General features: G+C 32.9%; 1 pseudogene; it reads right to left on the bottom strand.

Annotated features, from left to right (window-relative positions):
* Nucleotides 1–3,455: 3,455 nt before the first annotated feature.
* Nucleotides 3,456–4,270, bottom strand: LOC107142546 (annotated as a pseudogene).
* Nucleotides 4,271–16,567: the final 12,297 nt, after the last annotated feature.

A 16,567-nucleotide genomic window follows, 5' to 3' on the forward strand; every position in this document is an offset into this window, starting at 1 on the left:
CACAAGAAATAGTTATTACATATCAGAATATATCACAGAATGATTACAATCTAATTCCATTGTATAATGACTCCAAATCTATTATTTATCCCACTCAAATAGAACTAATGTATTTTCCATGCAGCCTTTGTGTTTAGGGGATGCTCATCAAGAGACAGCAGAATCTACCAATCACGTGGGGTTTGGTACTTTTACTCTCTCTGCTCTATTTCAGTATATCTAGAAGGATGATATCTCAGTACTTCCTTATTCCTAGTGCATTCACTCAGTTTTTCATGAATGTTAGCTACTAAATGGCTAATAATGCTTGTGTTATAAGGAATCATTATTGAATCAACATAGTATAATAGGTAAGTGCATGCCTGTATATTTACACTGCCTGGGTTTGAATATCTTGACTAATTATATAACCTTAGAAAATTAAGTTAAGGGGGCTAGAGTTGCGGCTTAGGGGTAGAGTGCTCACCTAGCACACGTGAGGCCATGGGTTTGATCCTATGCACCACATAAACAAATAAAATAAAGATATTGTGTCCAAATACAACTAAAAAAATAAATAAATATTTTTTTAAAAAAAGAAAATTAAGTTAAAATCTCCATTCTTCGGTCTCTTTGTGGAAATAATAATGGCACCTTTCTTAAAGGGTTGCAAAGATTCTTAATCAGTAGATTCAAAGTGTTTTGAATAATGCCTTGCACTTAGGTATTACACAGTGTCAGTCGTTAAAATATCATACCAAAGTGGTATTTACTAAGCATTAAGCAAGGATTAGTTACTGCCCTGGCGAAGAGGACACATGAATTCCAACACGTCAGAGCAATGTAACATTGCAAGGTAAAATAAGAATTTCAACAAACAAAATCAGTTTTGTTGTATCAGTTGACAACCTTCTCCCTCTTTTCCACCCCTTTCTTAATATGATTAGTTAAGAACAAAAGGTATACATTAATCAAAACATCACAATTCACACCATAAATATCTAAACCAGTGTATTGAACCAAAACAGATATTTACAAAAGTACTTTCGAACAACCAAAGTTCTCTTTTTTTTTTTCTTGAATACTACAGAGGAAATAAACGCACTAATTTACTTCTTTTTATTTTTTATTTAAAATTCATATTTTTAATTTTGCAATAATAATAGACTTATAGGAAGTTGTAAAAATAATAGAGAGAGTACCATGTACCCTTTACTCAGTTTCCTCCAATGGTAAGGTCTTACACAATTGTAGTCCAACTTCAAAACCAAAATAGTGACAATAGTATAATACTACTAAGTAGACTACAGAATTTCTTAAGTTTCACCAGATTTTACATGCATTCATGTGTATATAGGTCTGTATACTTTTAGCACAGGTAAAGATTTATGTACACAATAACACAATCAAGATACAAAGCTATTCGATCAGCACACAGGAATGCTTTGTGCCATCCATGTGTAGTCTTAAGATAAGTCTTAACTGGGATTCTCCAGAAATCTTCACCAGGCTGATTTTAGGACTGTCAGCAAGAGTCTCTACAAAAGAGTTCAATGTAGATAAACTTCCAATTTTCATGTTGCCTGTTTTTCTTGGCCACTGGCCGGGAGAAATCAGCACTCCAGGTGCTGGACACCCCCTTACTTTGTTTTCACAAACATTTATCCAGTATAGTAGTTTGTAGAAATGTGTAAACAAGGTCTCTGGCCTTGAGCTGGAGCTTCACAGAGATGTCTACATATCTAAAATAAGTTACTAATTGGACTCCATGGTAAAGTTTCAGGGGGAGAAAAGAAAGGGGAGAAGAAGCTCTCCCCTTCTCAGGTGCTGTTCTTGAAGGGTTAACTTGCCCAGAACAGTGGAAGAAAAAAGCTGCTTTATGTGAACTTCTGCAGGTTGGGAATTTCTGAGCCCCTCCGCTTACATACTGGGTATAAAATTTTGAAACTATCTGTGCCCTCTGAACCTAGGTTGCAGCCAAATAAAACTGTTTCCTGCTATCTTCGGTGACTTGCCTCATCTGTCCCTACAACCCATGTACAGTCATACATATGCCACACCACACCTAGTGCCTGGCAACCATTAATTCATTCATTCTATAATTTTGTCATTTCAAGAATGTTATATGAATACAATTATACCGTATGTGAACTTCTGAGATTTTTTTTTTTCCTTTGGTGCTGGGGATTGAACCCAGGGCCTTATCCATGCAAGGCAAGCACTCTACCAACTGAGCTATATCCCCAGCCCTTCATTTTCTTTTTTCTGTCATTCACCATACCATACCCCTGAGGTCCATTTAAGTTATTGTTCTTTTCATTACAAAGTAGTATTCCATGCTAATGGACAATTTGTTTAACCATTTATGCATTGCAGGACATCAGAGTTATTTCCAGTTTAGGGCTATTATTAATACAGTTGCTATGAAATTTGATGTATGAGTTTTGTGCCAGCAGAGGTGTTAATATCTCAGGGATTGATGTCCAGGAAGACAATTGCTAGTTTGTATGGTAAGAAATTTCATAAGAAATTTCTAATATCTTTTCCAGAGTGGCTGTACCATTTTACATTCCTACCATGAATATATGAGAAGTATAATTTGTATCCTCAACATCATCTTCTCCTTAAGCCTTCTAAAAAGTGTGTAAGTCATGTATCATCGTGGTTTTAATTTCCATTTACTGATGACTATGAAGTTCAACATCTTCATGTGATTACTTGCCATCCATATATCCTCTTCAATGAAATGTTTATTTATATATTTTTATCATTTTCTAACTGGACTGTTTTCTTTTACTGTTGAGTTTTGAGCTCAATACTCCATATTGATTAGATATTATATGGTTTGTAAATAATTTCTTTCAATCTGTAGCTTGTATTTTATTCTTAAAAATTTCTTACAGAATCAAAAATTTTAATATTATTGAAGCTTAATATAGAAGATTTTTTCTCTTATGGATTGTGCTTTTGAAGTGAAGTTGAAGAACTTGTCTCCTGAAAAATTTTCTCCTGTGTTTTTTTCTACAAGTTTTGTAGCTTTACATCTTATATTTAAATCCATGGTACATTTTGTGGTAACTTTTATAGAAACTTTTAGTGAGGTTTAAGTTGAAGTTCTTTAAAAAAAAAAAAGAGAAGAAAGGAAGAAAGAACAAAAGAAAGTAAGTAAGTTAGTTGTGTATTTAGTTGTTACACTGATTTCTTCATTGAGTTGTCTTTGTTATTTTTGTCAAATTAGTTTGGCATATTTATATGGGTCTATTTCTGGGTTCTCTTCTGTTCCATTGTTCTCTGTGTCTATACCTCTGCCAATACTTTAACATCTTGCTTACTATATCTTTATAGTAGGTCCAAGTCAAGTAAGGTGAGTCTTCCAACTTTTTCTTCATTCAAAATTGAGTTAGCTGAATTAATTTTACATTGGATATTTCCATCCCCGTTTTGTCTCTTTCTTTATTGTAGGGGAAAAAAAGTTCTTTCATAAGTTCTTCTTTTTCCTGCAAATGCTGTTGGTTTTGCTCCAATCTGTCTTCCAACCACTTCAGGAGAGGCCAGTGACTGCTGACATCTAACTGAACAGATTGTTAGTAAACACTCAATCATTATGGTTGTGGTTACTGAGTACAGATATGTAAGGCTGTGAATCCTTCTGTATGCGTCCTGCTCCTCTTTGCATAGGATCTTGGGCAGTTCCACCACTGACTCAAGGCATATGGTTCCCATGGTGACATGAGGTACAATATAGATTGGAATTTCAATGCTCTCATACTCTGAGGGCTTTGCGGCCTGTATGGATTGGAAGCAAGTGTAAAGTACCCGACCAGTCTTTGTGTTTTTATCCTCTATGAAACAGGAAAAAATAAGTCCTATAAAACCTTGGTCCATGATCTTGTTCCTGGCTTAGGTGCCAACATCACCATGTGAAGGCCAAACAGTTATATGAGGATGGGATTGATACCAGTGCACAACTCTCCTGGAGACTTGTTAATTCAGCCAACTTGTCTGCCTCTGTTGATGCTACAGATAGCTGCTCTGGAAAAATTTCTATTCAGTCCATCCTCTTAACATGGCAAGATGATGACAGGATGAATATGAACAATTCTGAAGGTGCCAACCTTTTCAGCAACTCTGGCATTTCAGTTCTGGTATATGCAAGTTTCGAGTCACTCCCTGTGTCAGCATTCAGTTCTCCTATTCACAGCCCCATTACCTCCTCCTTTTCTGTGCTCAGACTGTGGTTGAGACAAACTAGGAAAGCATTAGACTTGAGATGAACTGCCTGCACCGCCATCTTGATCTGACCCTGTTCACCTCTGCCTGGTGCCCACTGTGGCCTCTCTACCCAGGAACTGGACACAGCTTCTCCGCCCTGGCACTAAATTGGGAGTACCCAATTTATTCATTTTTTTAGCTTGATAGACACTAAAGTTGTTTCTGCACTTGTACTATATAGGCTACTAAGGACAATATTGTATGTATGTTTTTACCTACTTCTGTATTATATCCACAGAAAGACTCCTAGAAATCAAATTGTTAGATCATGTTGTTTATTTTTATTCTAAATAAAAATAGATACAACCAAATTACCTTCCAAAGGCTTGCCAAGTTAGCTTCCCTATAAACAGCAAAATAACCACATATTCCTATTTGTTTAAATTATGGAAAATTTTATGTATTTGCACTCATCTTGATATTGTGAAGTCACAAACAATTTTAGTTGTTTTAAGGTTAAATGTTTTTTACCCATCTTGCTCTACTTTAAAACTAAGGGTCACTACTAAATTTTGCTAGCAAAATAACTAAATAAAGTTTATTTATTGGTAACAACATAATCTATTAATTAAGACAGTACAAATAACAAAATCATTAGAAAAATAGCAATGACTCAAATTTCACACATTAAGTTTTTAATTGAATAAAAGCTAATAAGAGTAAAATTTCAATTTGAATTAAGATATTTTAACACACAAAATGTGGTGGGTTGAAATAATGGCACAGAAGAAATATATAAAGGCATTGCTTGGTAAAAACTGACATACTCAGCAGGAAAATCATCAAATCAATATTTGAAATTTTCACACACACACACACACACACACAAACACACAAGGCTGCAAGGCTGGGACCATGTCATAGTTTAGCTCAGTGTTAAAGTGCCTTATCTAGCATCTGTGACACCCTGGGTTTGATCCCAATCATTGCAAAAATTGAAAATAAATAAACAAGTAAATAAATAAATAAATACATAAATAATAAATCACCTAATGAAAATCATGTTTTTTATCCTCTACATTGTTCTTGTTAGGTATATTGTTCACAGTAACACCAAAACTGACTAAAACAATAGGTTTGGCATTTTTGCTAAAGTTTAACTAATCTAAGCATAATTAGTATATTTGGTCCCAAAGTCTAACTCTGAGAATAGAGGCAAAACCAAATAGATTTGTTTTTTTTCTATGCCCTGACAAAAATATATAACCTGATTTTTAATAGAATCAAAGTTTTCAAATACAAAATTCTAAAAGTAATATGTTCCCTTGGTACTCATATGAGTGACAAAGACCAGGATAAAGAAAAATGCCTTCAATAGCAACTTCTCTGCAATGCTGGATCATTCTTCATGTGTCCATTTATTGAATCTAACCTTAATAAAAGACAAGGGCATAACGTTAAAAATAATGCAATGAAGGCATATCTGAAGGAATTTCTGCAGAGGACTGAGACAGTCAGGTAAGCATTTTGATAATTCAATTTAATAAAATGATAGAATTTACACTAATTTGAGTTATGATGGATAATGGAAGTCTAACACTTGAGTTATCTTACTTGAATATCAATTTTCTCCTTTGCATGAAAAAAGTAACTTCAAATGAGCCAGGAGCACAGGGATTCTGGACTCTTGAAATAGTAGCATAAGCCTTTAGAAAAGATAGAATGATTTATAATTTTCTACAGTTTTACAGAGAGGAGGGCCAGAATTCTTTAAATATGTTTTTGGTCACTTCATAGGTTCTAACAGCGAACATAATTTGCAGAGACTTCAGATAAATAATAACTCACAAATATCAATGTGGGTTACACAAAACATCTCCTCTACCTACAAACTTTTATTTTTTCCCAAGTTCTCTATGTTATTTCCTGCAACCATTTTTCATTCGCATTTCTAAGAAAGAAACATGATAAAAATAATTTGGTTCCCATTTTCCCTCACTCATGCATTCTCTACTCCTAATCCACATCTAAACTCTATCAAATTTATCTAAAAAATATGGTTATGCTGGATGCAGTAACCCACATCTGTAATCCCTGAGACTTAGGAGGCTGAAACAGGAGGACTGCAAGTTCAAGGACAGCCTCAGCAACTTAGTGAGTCCTAAAGATATTTAGTAATACCCTGTATCAAAAAACAGAAAGGGCTTGAAATGTAGCTCAGTGGTAAAGTATCTATGGATTAAATCTCCAGTACCACAAAAAAAAAAGAAAAAAGAAAAAACATTTATTATTATTTTTTTCTCTCTTTCTTCACTAAATATACCTTTAGATATAGTTACCTTTGATTGGTCATTATGTCTATTTGCTTGGTTTCTATGCTCCATCTTTCCAGTAGAGTTCTTTAAAGACAAATAATTTATTGGCCCTTAATCCTTGGTAGTCACCTCTTTTTCTCCAGCCATTAGGGAAAAAAACAAAAAACTAAGCATGGCATACAAGATACTAAATGGCATCTGATAATGTCTCCAGTCTCAAATCTGCCCACTCTAAAGTTAAATGCCAACAAACTATGGAAACTATCAAAAATTTTCTTGCCTCTGCTTTTCCATGTTCCCTCTGTTTCTATACATATTCTCCCTGTCTTTCTGGGAAACTACTCTAAAATACTAAAAACAATGCTCAAATGTTTTCTTTATATGAGACACCATTGACAAAGATTTCAGCGTCAATTGCTGAATGGTTGGAATGCCAGTAAAATATTGAATGAAGCTTGTCCAGTTATGTGTGGTAAGGCTAATATAAAGATTGCTTTGGTAAGAAAGATTAGGGACTTTGCAGGGAAGAGGAGAAACTTGGGTTGAATGAAGGAGATGCACAAGAAAATTGCATGATAGCTCTGAGATTGGAATTTTTGAGATAACCAATTTGGGAAGAAAGTCATTGTAGGCAGTACTTATCAGTTAGTGGAAGTGGGACTAGACAGCCTCTACATATGAGGAAGCATTTTAAACATGGTAGACTCTGAAGGCCAACATTAATTATTGATTGATTGATTGTTGTGGTACTGAGGATGGAACCCAGCATGCTGTACAATTGAGTTGTACACCAGCTTTTTTATTTTCAGTAAGGGTCTTACTCAGTTGACCAGGCTGGCCTGAAATCCTCTTGTCTCAGCTCCAGAGAAGCTGGGAATACTGGCCTACACTACTGTAACCAGCAAGGTAGATTTTAAATGAAGTTGATAAAGTATAAAAGCTCTGTGGCCTCACCCAAAGCCCTATGTTTTTTATTAGCAATCTTGTGCTCTCTTATTTAAAGTAAGCCCATAAGATTGTGGAAGGATCAGGCCCTGAAAAACCTTGACAAAAAAAAAATAGCATTAAACCTGCCAGCTGCCATAGCACATGCCTGTAATTGCAGCTACTTGGGAAGCTGAGACAGGAAGATTGCAAGTTTAAGTTCAGCCTCAGCAATTTAGCAAGGTCCTAAGCAACTTACTGAGACCCTGTCTCAAAAAATTAAAAATTTAACAAGGATTGGAGATGTAGTTCAGTGGTAAAACACCCTTGTGTTAAATCCCCAGTACAAAAAAAAAAAAAAAAAGTTAGAATTAAACCCAATTGGAAAATACTGGGGTCTTCATTTCTGTTTGCCACCTTCTTGGCAATTACTAAAATTTGGCTGTTGTCATTTCCTGTTCATGCTTAGAGGTGAATAGTACAGGGAAAGTTACTAAATTATATTTTGTAATATAAAATATTCTTTGAGTATATGGAAGCAAAATACATCCAGGAAAATCAGAACAACTATTCTATTGAACAGATGTGGGAATGTCTATTGGTTTCCTTTCAACTTTTGTTTGAAAATGTGTATTTTATAAGTGTATAATATGCATATCAAAACAGTTGTCCTCAGTATCTGCAGGCTATTCATTTCATGACCTTCACAGATATCAAAATAATCAGATACTCAAGTCCTTATAGAAGGACTTAGTATTTGCATACAACCTATGTACTTCCTCCACCTACTTTAAATAATCTCTAGGTTACTTATAATACCTCCCAAAACATAAATTCTATAAAAATAGCTGTTGTATTATAGTTTTAAGGAATAATCATGAGAAAAATTTGTATATGTTTAGTACAGATATGTTTTTTAATATTTTGAATCTATGATAAATCTGTTGATGCAGTATCCAAGGATACACAGAAATGACTATACTTATGTGTGCATATAAATGTGTACATATATACATATAAAAACATACATGAATATTTCAGATATTTTTACATGCAGAATGTCATATATATGTTCCTCTATATATTCATAAATACATATACTTACACATATGTATATATTCCTAAATAATCTCTTAAAAATAATTCAAACCTTCACTTCATCAGTTTTCTTTTAATTAAAGCAAAGTAGAATAAGTTCTTCCCAAAGTTTCATTGAATTTATATATAACCTAGTTATGATAATCTATCAATAATAATAATCATTAAACATTTCTTTGCCTTATTACTTTTATCCAATGTGTTAAAAATAAGTATTATTTTTACCTTACACATCTGTAAATCCTTTTAGAGACCTGTGCTAGGTTAAAAACTGTTATATATTGATTTGAAAGCCTAATTTCCTTTCACTATTTCACCACATCACTGCTTGAAAACAAGTCTATTGGAGCATTCTGGTATCAAATCAATCTATGATACTGCTTTTGGACACTCTGATATTTACCTCAAAAAGGAATTGGCAAATTCAGAAACACTTAGTTATTTATGAAAGTTAGATACCATAGTATACAACAAAGTTTTGCTCCCTGAATAGGACTCTTTCCTTTCTTTCTTTTTTCTCCCATTATTGTTATGGACCTCTCATTATAAAATTATACCTCATACATTTTCATAATGAGACTATATTTTTCACAAATTAGAAAATAATATTCTAGTGCCTAAAAGCTGGTGAATTTTAATCCTGGCTTTATCATTTGTTAGCACTGTGACCATGGACAACATCCTAACCTCATTTTGAACACCTGTTAAATGACAATAATGATATTACATACATAATACAGTTCTAAAAATGTGATCATACATATAAAGTGTTCACACTTTCCCCTTCCCCTTTGCCTCCTCCATTGGCTACCTTTCCCACTGCCTCCTGATTTTCAGGGGGAAACTTTAAGTCACACTTCACTCTGCTATGTAACAGATGTCTAATATTTCATTGAGGCTGAATGTACTATCAAACAATTCACATGGAATGAAGAGAAAAGGACTATGTAGGTTCCGCTAAAGGAGCCAAGTGCTCTACTTCCCACATGTCATCCTTAAAGTTAAGTACTTTGTTAAATACACATATTAAAAATGGATAAATGATAAGACATCAGTGGCAAAGAATACAACCCAATGGCTGAGCTTTAAATAGGGGGCAAACAATGCTGAGTATACGATACTGTAAATAACTGAAGTGTTTTACACAACTATATCTTCAATCTGAGGGATTGTCTCTTTGAAGAACCCACAGTGGACCAACCAGGTAGATTGCCAATACCTTAAGTAAACCAAAGGCTCAGATCCTTAGTTTAACAGTAACATCCCTCACATAGGGGCATGCATGTTCAACAAACTTGAAATAAATTATGTGAACTCTCCACTATAGACTAGCCTAACAAGTAAAAAAAAAAAAAAAAAAACCAGAATTTTGTCACAGAACTTTCCTGACTTTTGGAGATATACACAAATAGTACTGATTTATTATTTTTATCCTCCAAATCACACATGGATCAGTTTCAGTGAGTTGAATGATGTTTTAAAACTCCATTTTCTCTTAAAATTTGAAAACAACAACAAATCCAAAACCAAGTGGAAAGATTTATTTGTATCCTGAAGAGCATGAAATTATACATGAACACCTGAATAATCTCTCTGAATGACATTATCATGGGTTTTATTTCTAATTTATTTTGAAAAAAGTATTTTACATCAATTTGCATCATTTGAATCAGAAAATAATAGCATTCTTCTATTATTATTACACATACACACAAGGGTGGATATTTACTAAAATAATATTTTACTACTTGCATCACTGTCTAGAACAGTCAGAGGACACTTTAAATTCCAAATTGAAACCCAAATTAAAAATGTGCTATATTTTATTACTTACTTTAAACATTTACTACAGACCAATAAGGCATACATGTGCCTTAATAGTCACCTATTATTTCTTCTCATATGAAATAGTACTTTAATCAGAAATGCCTTCATATTAAACTGAGGATGTAAGTCTTGACAGACATTTGATCCTGTTGTTATATGAACTATCAAATGCAAAGTCTGATGAACAGTAATAGCTATACACCACTTGAGATTTAATAAAAGTTGAAACTTATTTGACATAGATGTGCCAAATAGTTCCAAGGAATTCTCCAGTATGTTTTCACTATACAAGATTTGATCTATCTGATGGTGATGTGATATGAACCAGATAAACAGTAACTACTTTGATGGTATGAAGACTTATCCACAGGACAAACATCAAATGAATTCATAAACCCCTTATATATATTTCAGATGCATAATATCATCTCATTGTGAGTGGCAGAACAAGATTAAATTAGCTTAATATAAAACTCTTAATAAAAGGAAGTTTTCTACATTAGCACTTTTCAGATACTGAAAAATCTGAAAAATTATGCTTTCTCATGAACCTAAGAAGAAGCATATACTGGACTACCAGAAACCCAAAGAGCTCACCTTCGCATTTTAAATTTATGAACAAAATAAACAATATCCTAAGTGGACTGAGGTAGCTAAAATGATGAGTTCAGCAGTATAATTCCTGCCACAAAGAAAAAGGGACGTCCTCAACACTCAACTGACCCAACATGAATAGCCATCTGAACTAGGGCAAGGAAAAAAGCACAATTTAGAAACATTTACATACATTGGGTTTTCTGTAATCTTTCTAATATAGAGAGGGCTTTGATAACAGTCTATTGTATACTGGAGACCAACTATAAAGATTTTCTTTATATTTCAGCTACTAGATATATAAATTAACTTCACTTATGTGTACATTGTTAAAATACCCTGTTCAAAACTAAAGAAAAAAATATTATTGCCAATTTAAGGACTTTCTAATAATTTATTATACATGAAAGTAAAATTGAACAAATTGGTAGTTTCTATGCCAATCTTTTATTTTATATTTATTCATGTTCTTCAGATTGATGTATTTGGAACTTTAAAAATTTTTATAATTTTCTATATATGTGGTTTATGAATTTTCTATAACTTTTTCCTCAGACTGATTAATGGGAACTCAAGGTCAGTCCAATCATTAGTAACAACCATTCATTTCATTTACAGATAAATGTTCATATTTGATATTTCAGATCTCAGTACAGAAAAGTTTCAAGACCTATATATGTATTTTTTAGTATTAGCACAATCTACAGTTGTTAGGAGAACTGTCAATCTCTTCTTAATACATTCAAGGTCTTTGGAGAAAAGTGTGGGCCAAAGGGAAAAACCCAAAGTGGAAATTTCCTGAAGCTGATTATAGAGAAGACTGAATGGTAGTCAAAGGTAAATTTCCAAAGGGATCAGATTAACATTGCTCTATCAAATAAGAACTGGAGAATAAGTCATTAATTTTATGACATTTTTTTCTTCTACCTGGTTTTTCATAAGTTGGACTTCCTTCCAGGCTAATTAACCACTAAACATTTTACAAGCAATCCAAGTGCGGAAGCAGTAAAAGATGAATTGCACTTATGAAGTAATTGACAAAGGGTATATTGGGCATTTTAAGCAATGATGGTGTGCACCCTAGTACCGGAAGAAAGGCTTATGTACTGCCATTTGACAGGTCATTAGTTAATCTCAGACCTCAGCTTCAGATAATAGAGACTTAGAGCTAAAATGAACTTATACACACTAGTATGGGGGCATCTTAATGCCAGGAGCTTCTGAGAAAACAGTGTTCTTGCCTTGGCATTATCAAAATACCTGTGGTGTTATCGCAGATGAATTCCCAAGTTATTTTATTTCCTTTTGACAGTAAAGTCAGACCTGACAAACCAAGGCAGTTCTCAAAGAAATTCAATTACTGAAATGTCTGACAGTTTGCTTTGCTTCTTCTTACTAAAATTTCTAAAGTTGCTTGCAGCATATAGAATATTGTTTGTTTTGTAAAATATGCACTGTATTTAATATATAATATGAAAATACTACCAGGAAGTATAAAAAACATTCAGAAGTTAAGATTGCTAGTTGAAAAAAAATAACACCATGATAAATAATATGGAAATATTTATAAATTTTTATTGAAACCCCATTAACTTTCTCATAGAGTTCCTGGCAGTCAAGAGACAGAATACTAAATTGTTTCTGTCATACAAAGACTGAAATCCATCAAATATTTATTGCCATGAACCTGAATTTATAAAAATAGTTTCAATTCAAGTGCCACATTCCTAAATTTAAAATGTACTTTTCAGTAAGTGTTTCTCACTGTGTTAGAATTACAGGAGGAACATTGTTGCTTGTCTGAGCAGTATATGAATCATATAACTTATTTTCTAAAATTGTAATAAATAGCAAGTGAGACAAAGCATACTATATGTGTTTTTTAACATTGTGTGACATATATCATTATTAAAATATAATTATTATATAAAACAGAGTAGCATAGATTATATGTGTGTAATAAATGATTAAAAAAATAAAATATGCTTAGGTATATCGACTCCAAAACTACACTGATCACAATGTTTAATTTAAATTCAGATTTTCTTCTACTAATTATGACTAAAGAATATGCTGCAAAGAAACATCAAGGAGAAGAAGGGTATTGTGCCTGTATGCCATCACTGTTCACTTAGGCCCAAGTGTAACTAAATGGACAATAATGAATTTATTGGAGAATTCAATGTCTTTCTAGAGCCTCCCTTAACCAAATTAATGGAAATTTTTACTCTGATTACCAAATTAATCATTTGCTTTCTCTTCTCTTTTCCCAATACTGGACAGTTGTTTGAAAGAGTTAGAACTTAAAAGTATTTCCGAAGCTTCCCTAATACCAGTTTTCTACCATCTCAAAGTTTGGCCTTTCTGTATATTAACATTGTGTCATTGATTCATGGGGCACTTAAAAATCATCTGTCTCCATCCTCTCCATTGAAAGTATGACAATTTTAAAATTAGATAAATTTCTAAGTTCCTATATTTGTTTTTCAGTAAAATAGTGGTAAGGCTAATATCTAATTATTCCAAATCCAAAATGGTTTAATAGTTTCTTTCATTAGTATATTCATCTATTCAACAAACCATTTTTTTCTTTGAATAAATTTCAAAACAAAATCAATGCATTTCTTGATTCTGTTTGATGTGTACTATCTAGATAAGGTATGCAGCTTACTTTAAACTATATTTCGTAATGAAAAAAAATGTCTTTGCACTGAAATTCCAAAATGTATTCTTTTATCCATTTCTAATGCTTAGCTGTAAGCAGAACAAACAATAATAAATTCTCAGCTGTTTGAAATACTACAAAGCTTTTTAGACCAAGTTAATAATAAAACAATGAACATGACATAGATTCCAACTTACTGTTCCTTGGACAATCCATCAACTCCCATTTTTCTCCCTCTCTCCATCACTGTTCCCCAGGGGGAAAACACATACACACATACACACACACACACACACACACACACACACATCTGTGTTTAAAAATCTAGATTTTGGGTCCTATATAATGGACCTTGGGAAGAAAAATGGTTTAACTAACTATTTTGGCTTTATCCTCAAAGATAAACCTCAAATGAGATTAGCACAGATTTAATAATATTATTTCATAGAAAAATTTCTTTTACACTGTTGTATATGACTGTTTCATAATCTTTATTCTTTTCTTTTTACACTAATAGCATCCTAATCCAAATCACCTTCATCTTTGGTGTGGAATACTGTGCTTTCACCATAACTTGTCTGGTATGAAGCTCAAGTCAATCTACTAACATTAAATATTGCATCTCCCATGCTGGTACCCCTAATAAGGCCTCATATCTCACTCAACAAACTGCATTGCTCTTGTCAGGACATATGGTGCCTGAATGAACTATCCCACAATAGCTCTCTGATCTCACTTCTTTATCCTCCCTTCTTATTGCCACTTGTGATTTGGACATCCCAAAGTGCTACCACTTCAGTGTCTTTAACTTGTTCTCCATGTCTGAAATACTCTTGGTATAGTAGGTATGCTCACAATTTGCTTGCTTGTCTCATGCATTAGAGGCTTAAAATTTACCCTTTTGGAGATTGCATCTTTAAATACTCTGCCTGATCATTCTTTCTCTTACTCATATTACCTTTAAAGATTTATGAATGTAATAGGTTTATTATGTTTATTTATTTGTTATCAGTCCTACCTCCTCAGTTAGAATAGAAGCTCACTAGAGACAGAATTTTACATGTTTTTTTTTTCAGTGCTTTCTCTACAACTAAAACAACATTTCCCACATTGTAGATACTCAGTTAACATATGGTAGATAAATTTAAGTGGACCACAACCCATCCTATTTGAAGACAAAGTACTTGAAAATTTTAAGAAAAATTTTAAAAAGCTTCATTTACCTTTGAATTTTACTTTGATCTACTTTTCCAATCCAGGAAAAGGAACACATCTTCCTTACCACATGTTTTCATTTCCCATCTGCTAGAAACGAATTTGAGCCATTAGTGTACAAATATAAGTAAAAACAAATTTTGAAAACTGATAAAATAAATAAACATAAAATAAAGTAAAATGTGCACTGTTAACCTCTTTTCACACAGAATAAACAAGAGGAAGAAAAATAATACATTTTGAGTCTCAATATTTACGACAAAGGAAAGATTTGTGTCTGTAACACCGTATAATTTGAAACTTGAAATCTGAACAATAAATTAGTGAAGGGACATTGGGAATACATCCTCATACAGGAATCTTACTTTGGCAGGTGGTCGTCTAATTTTTGTTAGAAATGTTTTAGTAATGGAGAAATCACTATATCAAAGAAGAAACCAATCTCATTGCAGGACAATTGTAACTATCAGGAAAAAATATCAAAACTGAATGTGCCTTCTTATCACTTTCTTCCTGTGAGCTTTCTACATTTAAATTTTTATAAAGAAAAGGTTTCAGATATATGAATATACTTACCATCTTATTTGTAACTTTTTTAAGTAGAGAAAAATCCATTTGTTTTATTTTATGCATAAGCTTACAGACTTTATAAACCATTACTCTCTCGAATCTACTGAAATCTGTTAACATCTGTCTTATATTTGGCTTCTGAGAATTCTCTGCAATACATTATGACAATACGTACTTAAATATACTAATCCAAACTAGCAATTAGAATGACCACACAAGTATCAAAATAGCAAACAGCTGTACCAGTACTAAAAATTAAAGTAACATTTCATATATTCATCAGATGCTTGAATCAATTTCTTGTGAATTTCAAATAGGTGTTATTAGATAAAAAGACATTTTCACCCTCTGACTTGGAAATTCTACTGACTGAAAAAGACTGCACAGAGTCAGGGAAACAGGTGCTGTCAGAATCATATCACTCTCTGGAGTGAAGCAGAGACAGATGTAAGATATAGGAAAGTTAAGAAGGTCATTACTCATGACTGAAGGCTAATTTGAATAAGCACTGTTTGAGCAGATACGCTGGAAGACCTCACATAAACATGATTGTAGATGTTTAGCAGGCATAATACGGTTGCCTTTCTAAGTATGAACTGCTGTTGTTGGGTCAAACTGCACTCAGATTCATTTTTCTTCTCTTCATATATAGGACAAACCATATTGAGGGAATACTCACTTCCAAGAGACTAACCCTGATGCATTACATTCCCTTGCCATGTTTTAGGATAATACATGGTTAAACTTGTGTTATACATGTGTCCCAAATATTCTTCCAAGTAATGTTCTTAAATTCTTAAGTAAAACAGATAAGCAAATGGAAATTCAGGAATTTAATTTAAATTAGTTCTCCATTTCTGTTGTGGAGAATTGTTGAAAAATAAACAAAAACAAGAGAGAAAATATAAAACAGCTTTGGAAATATTTGGGGGAAAATTGCTTGAAAGCTTTCAATCATAGTGACATTGTTCCCATAAGGCTTTATAGATAAGCTATATCAAAAATTCAGAAGACCTCTTAATTCCTTAGCTATTGAATGAATTTCAATAGAATTAATAAGGGATAAAATATTCCAAATCATTTACTCACTTGAAGTAATCCCCAAATCCTTAAAGATAGCTTGAAACTAATCTTATTTGTTCAAATATATGAAAAAATCTTCAATTGA

Source organism: Marmota marmota, unplaced genomic scaffold, assembly GCF_001458135.2.
Source record: "Marmota marmota marmota unplaced genomic scaffold, marMar, whole genome shotgun sequence".
NCBI classification, from domain to species: Eukaryota; Metazoa; Chordata; class Mammalia; order Rodentia; family Sciuridae; genus Marmota; species Marmota marmota.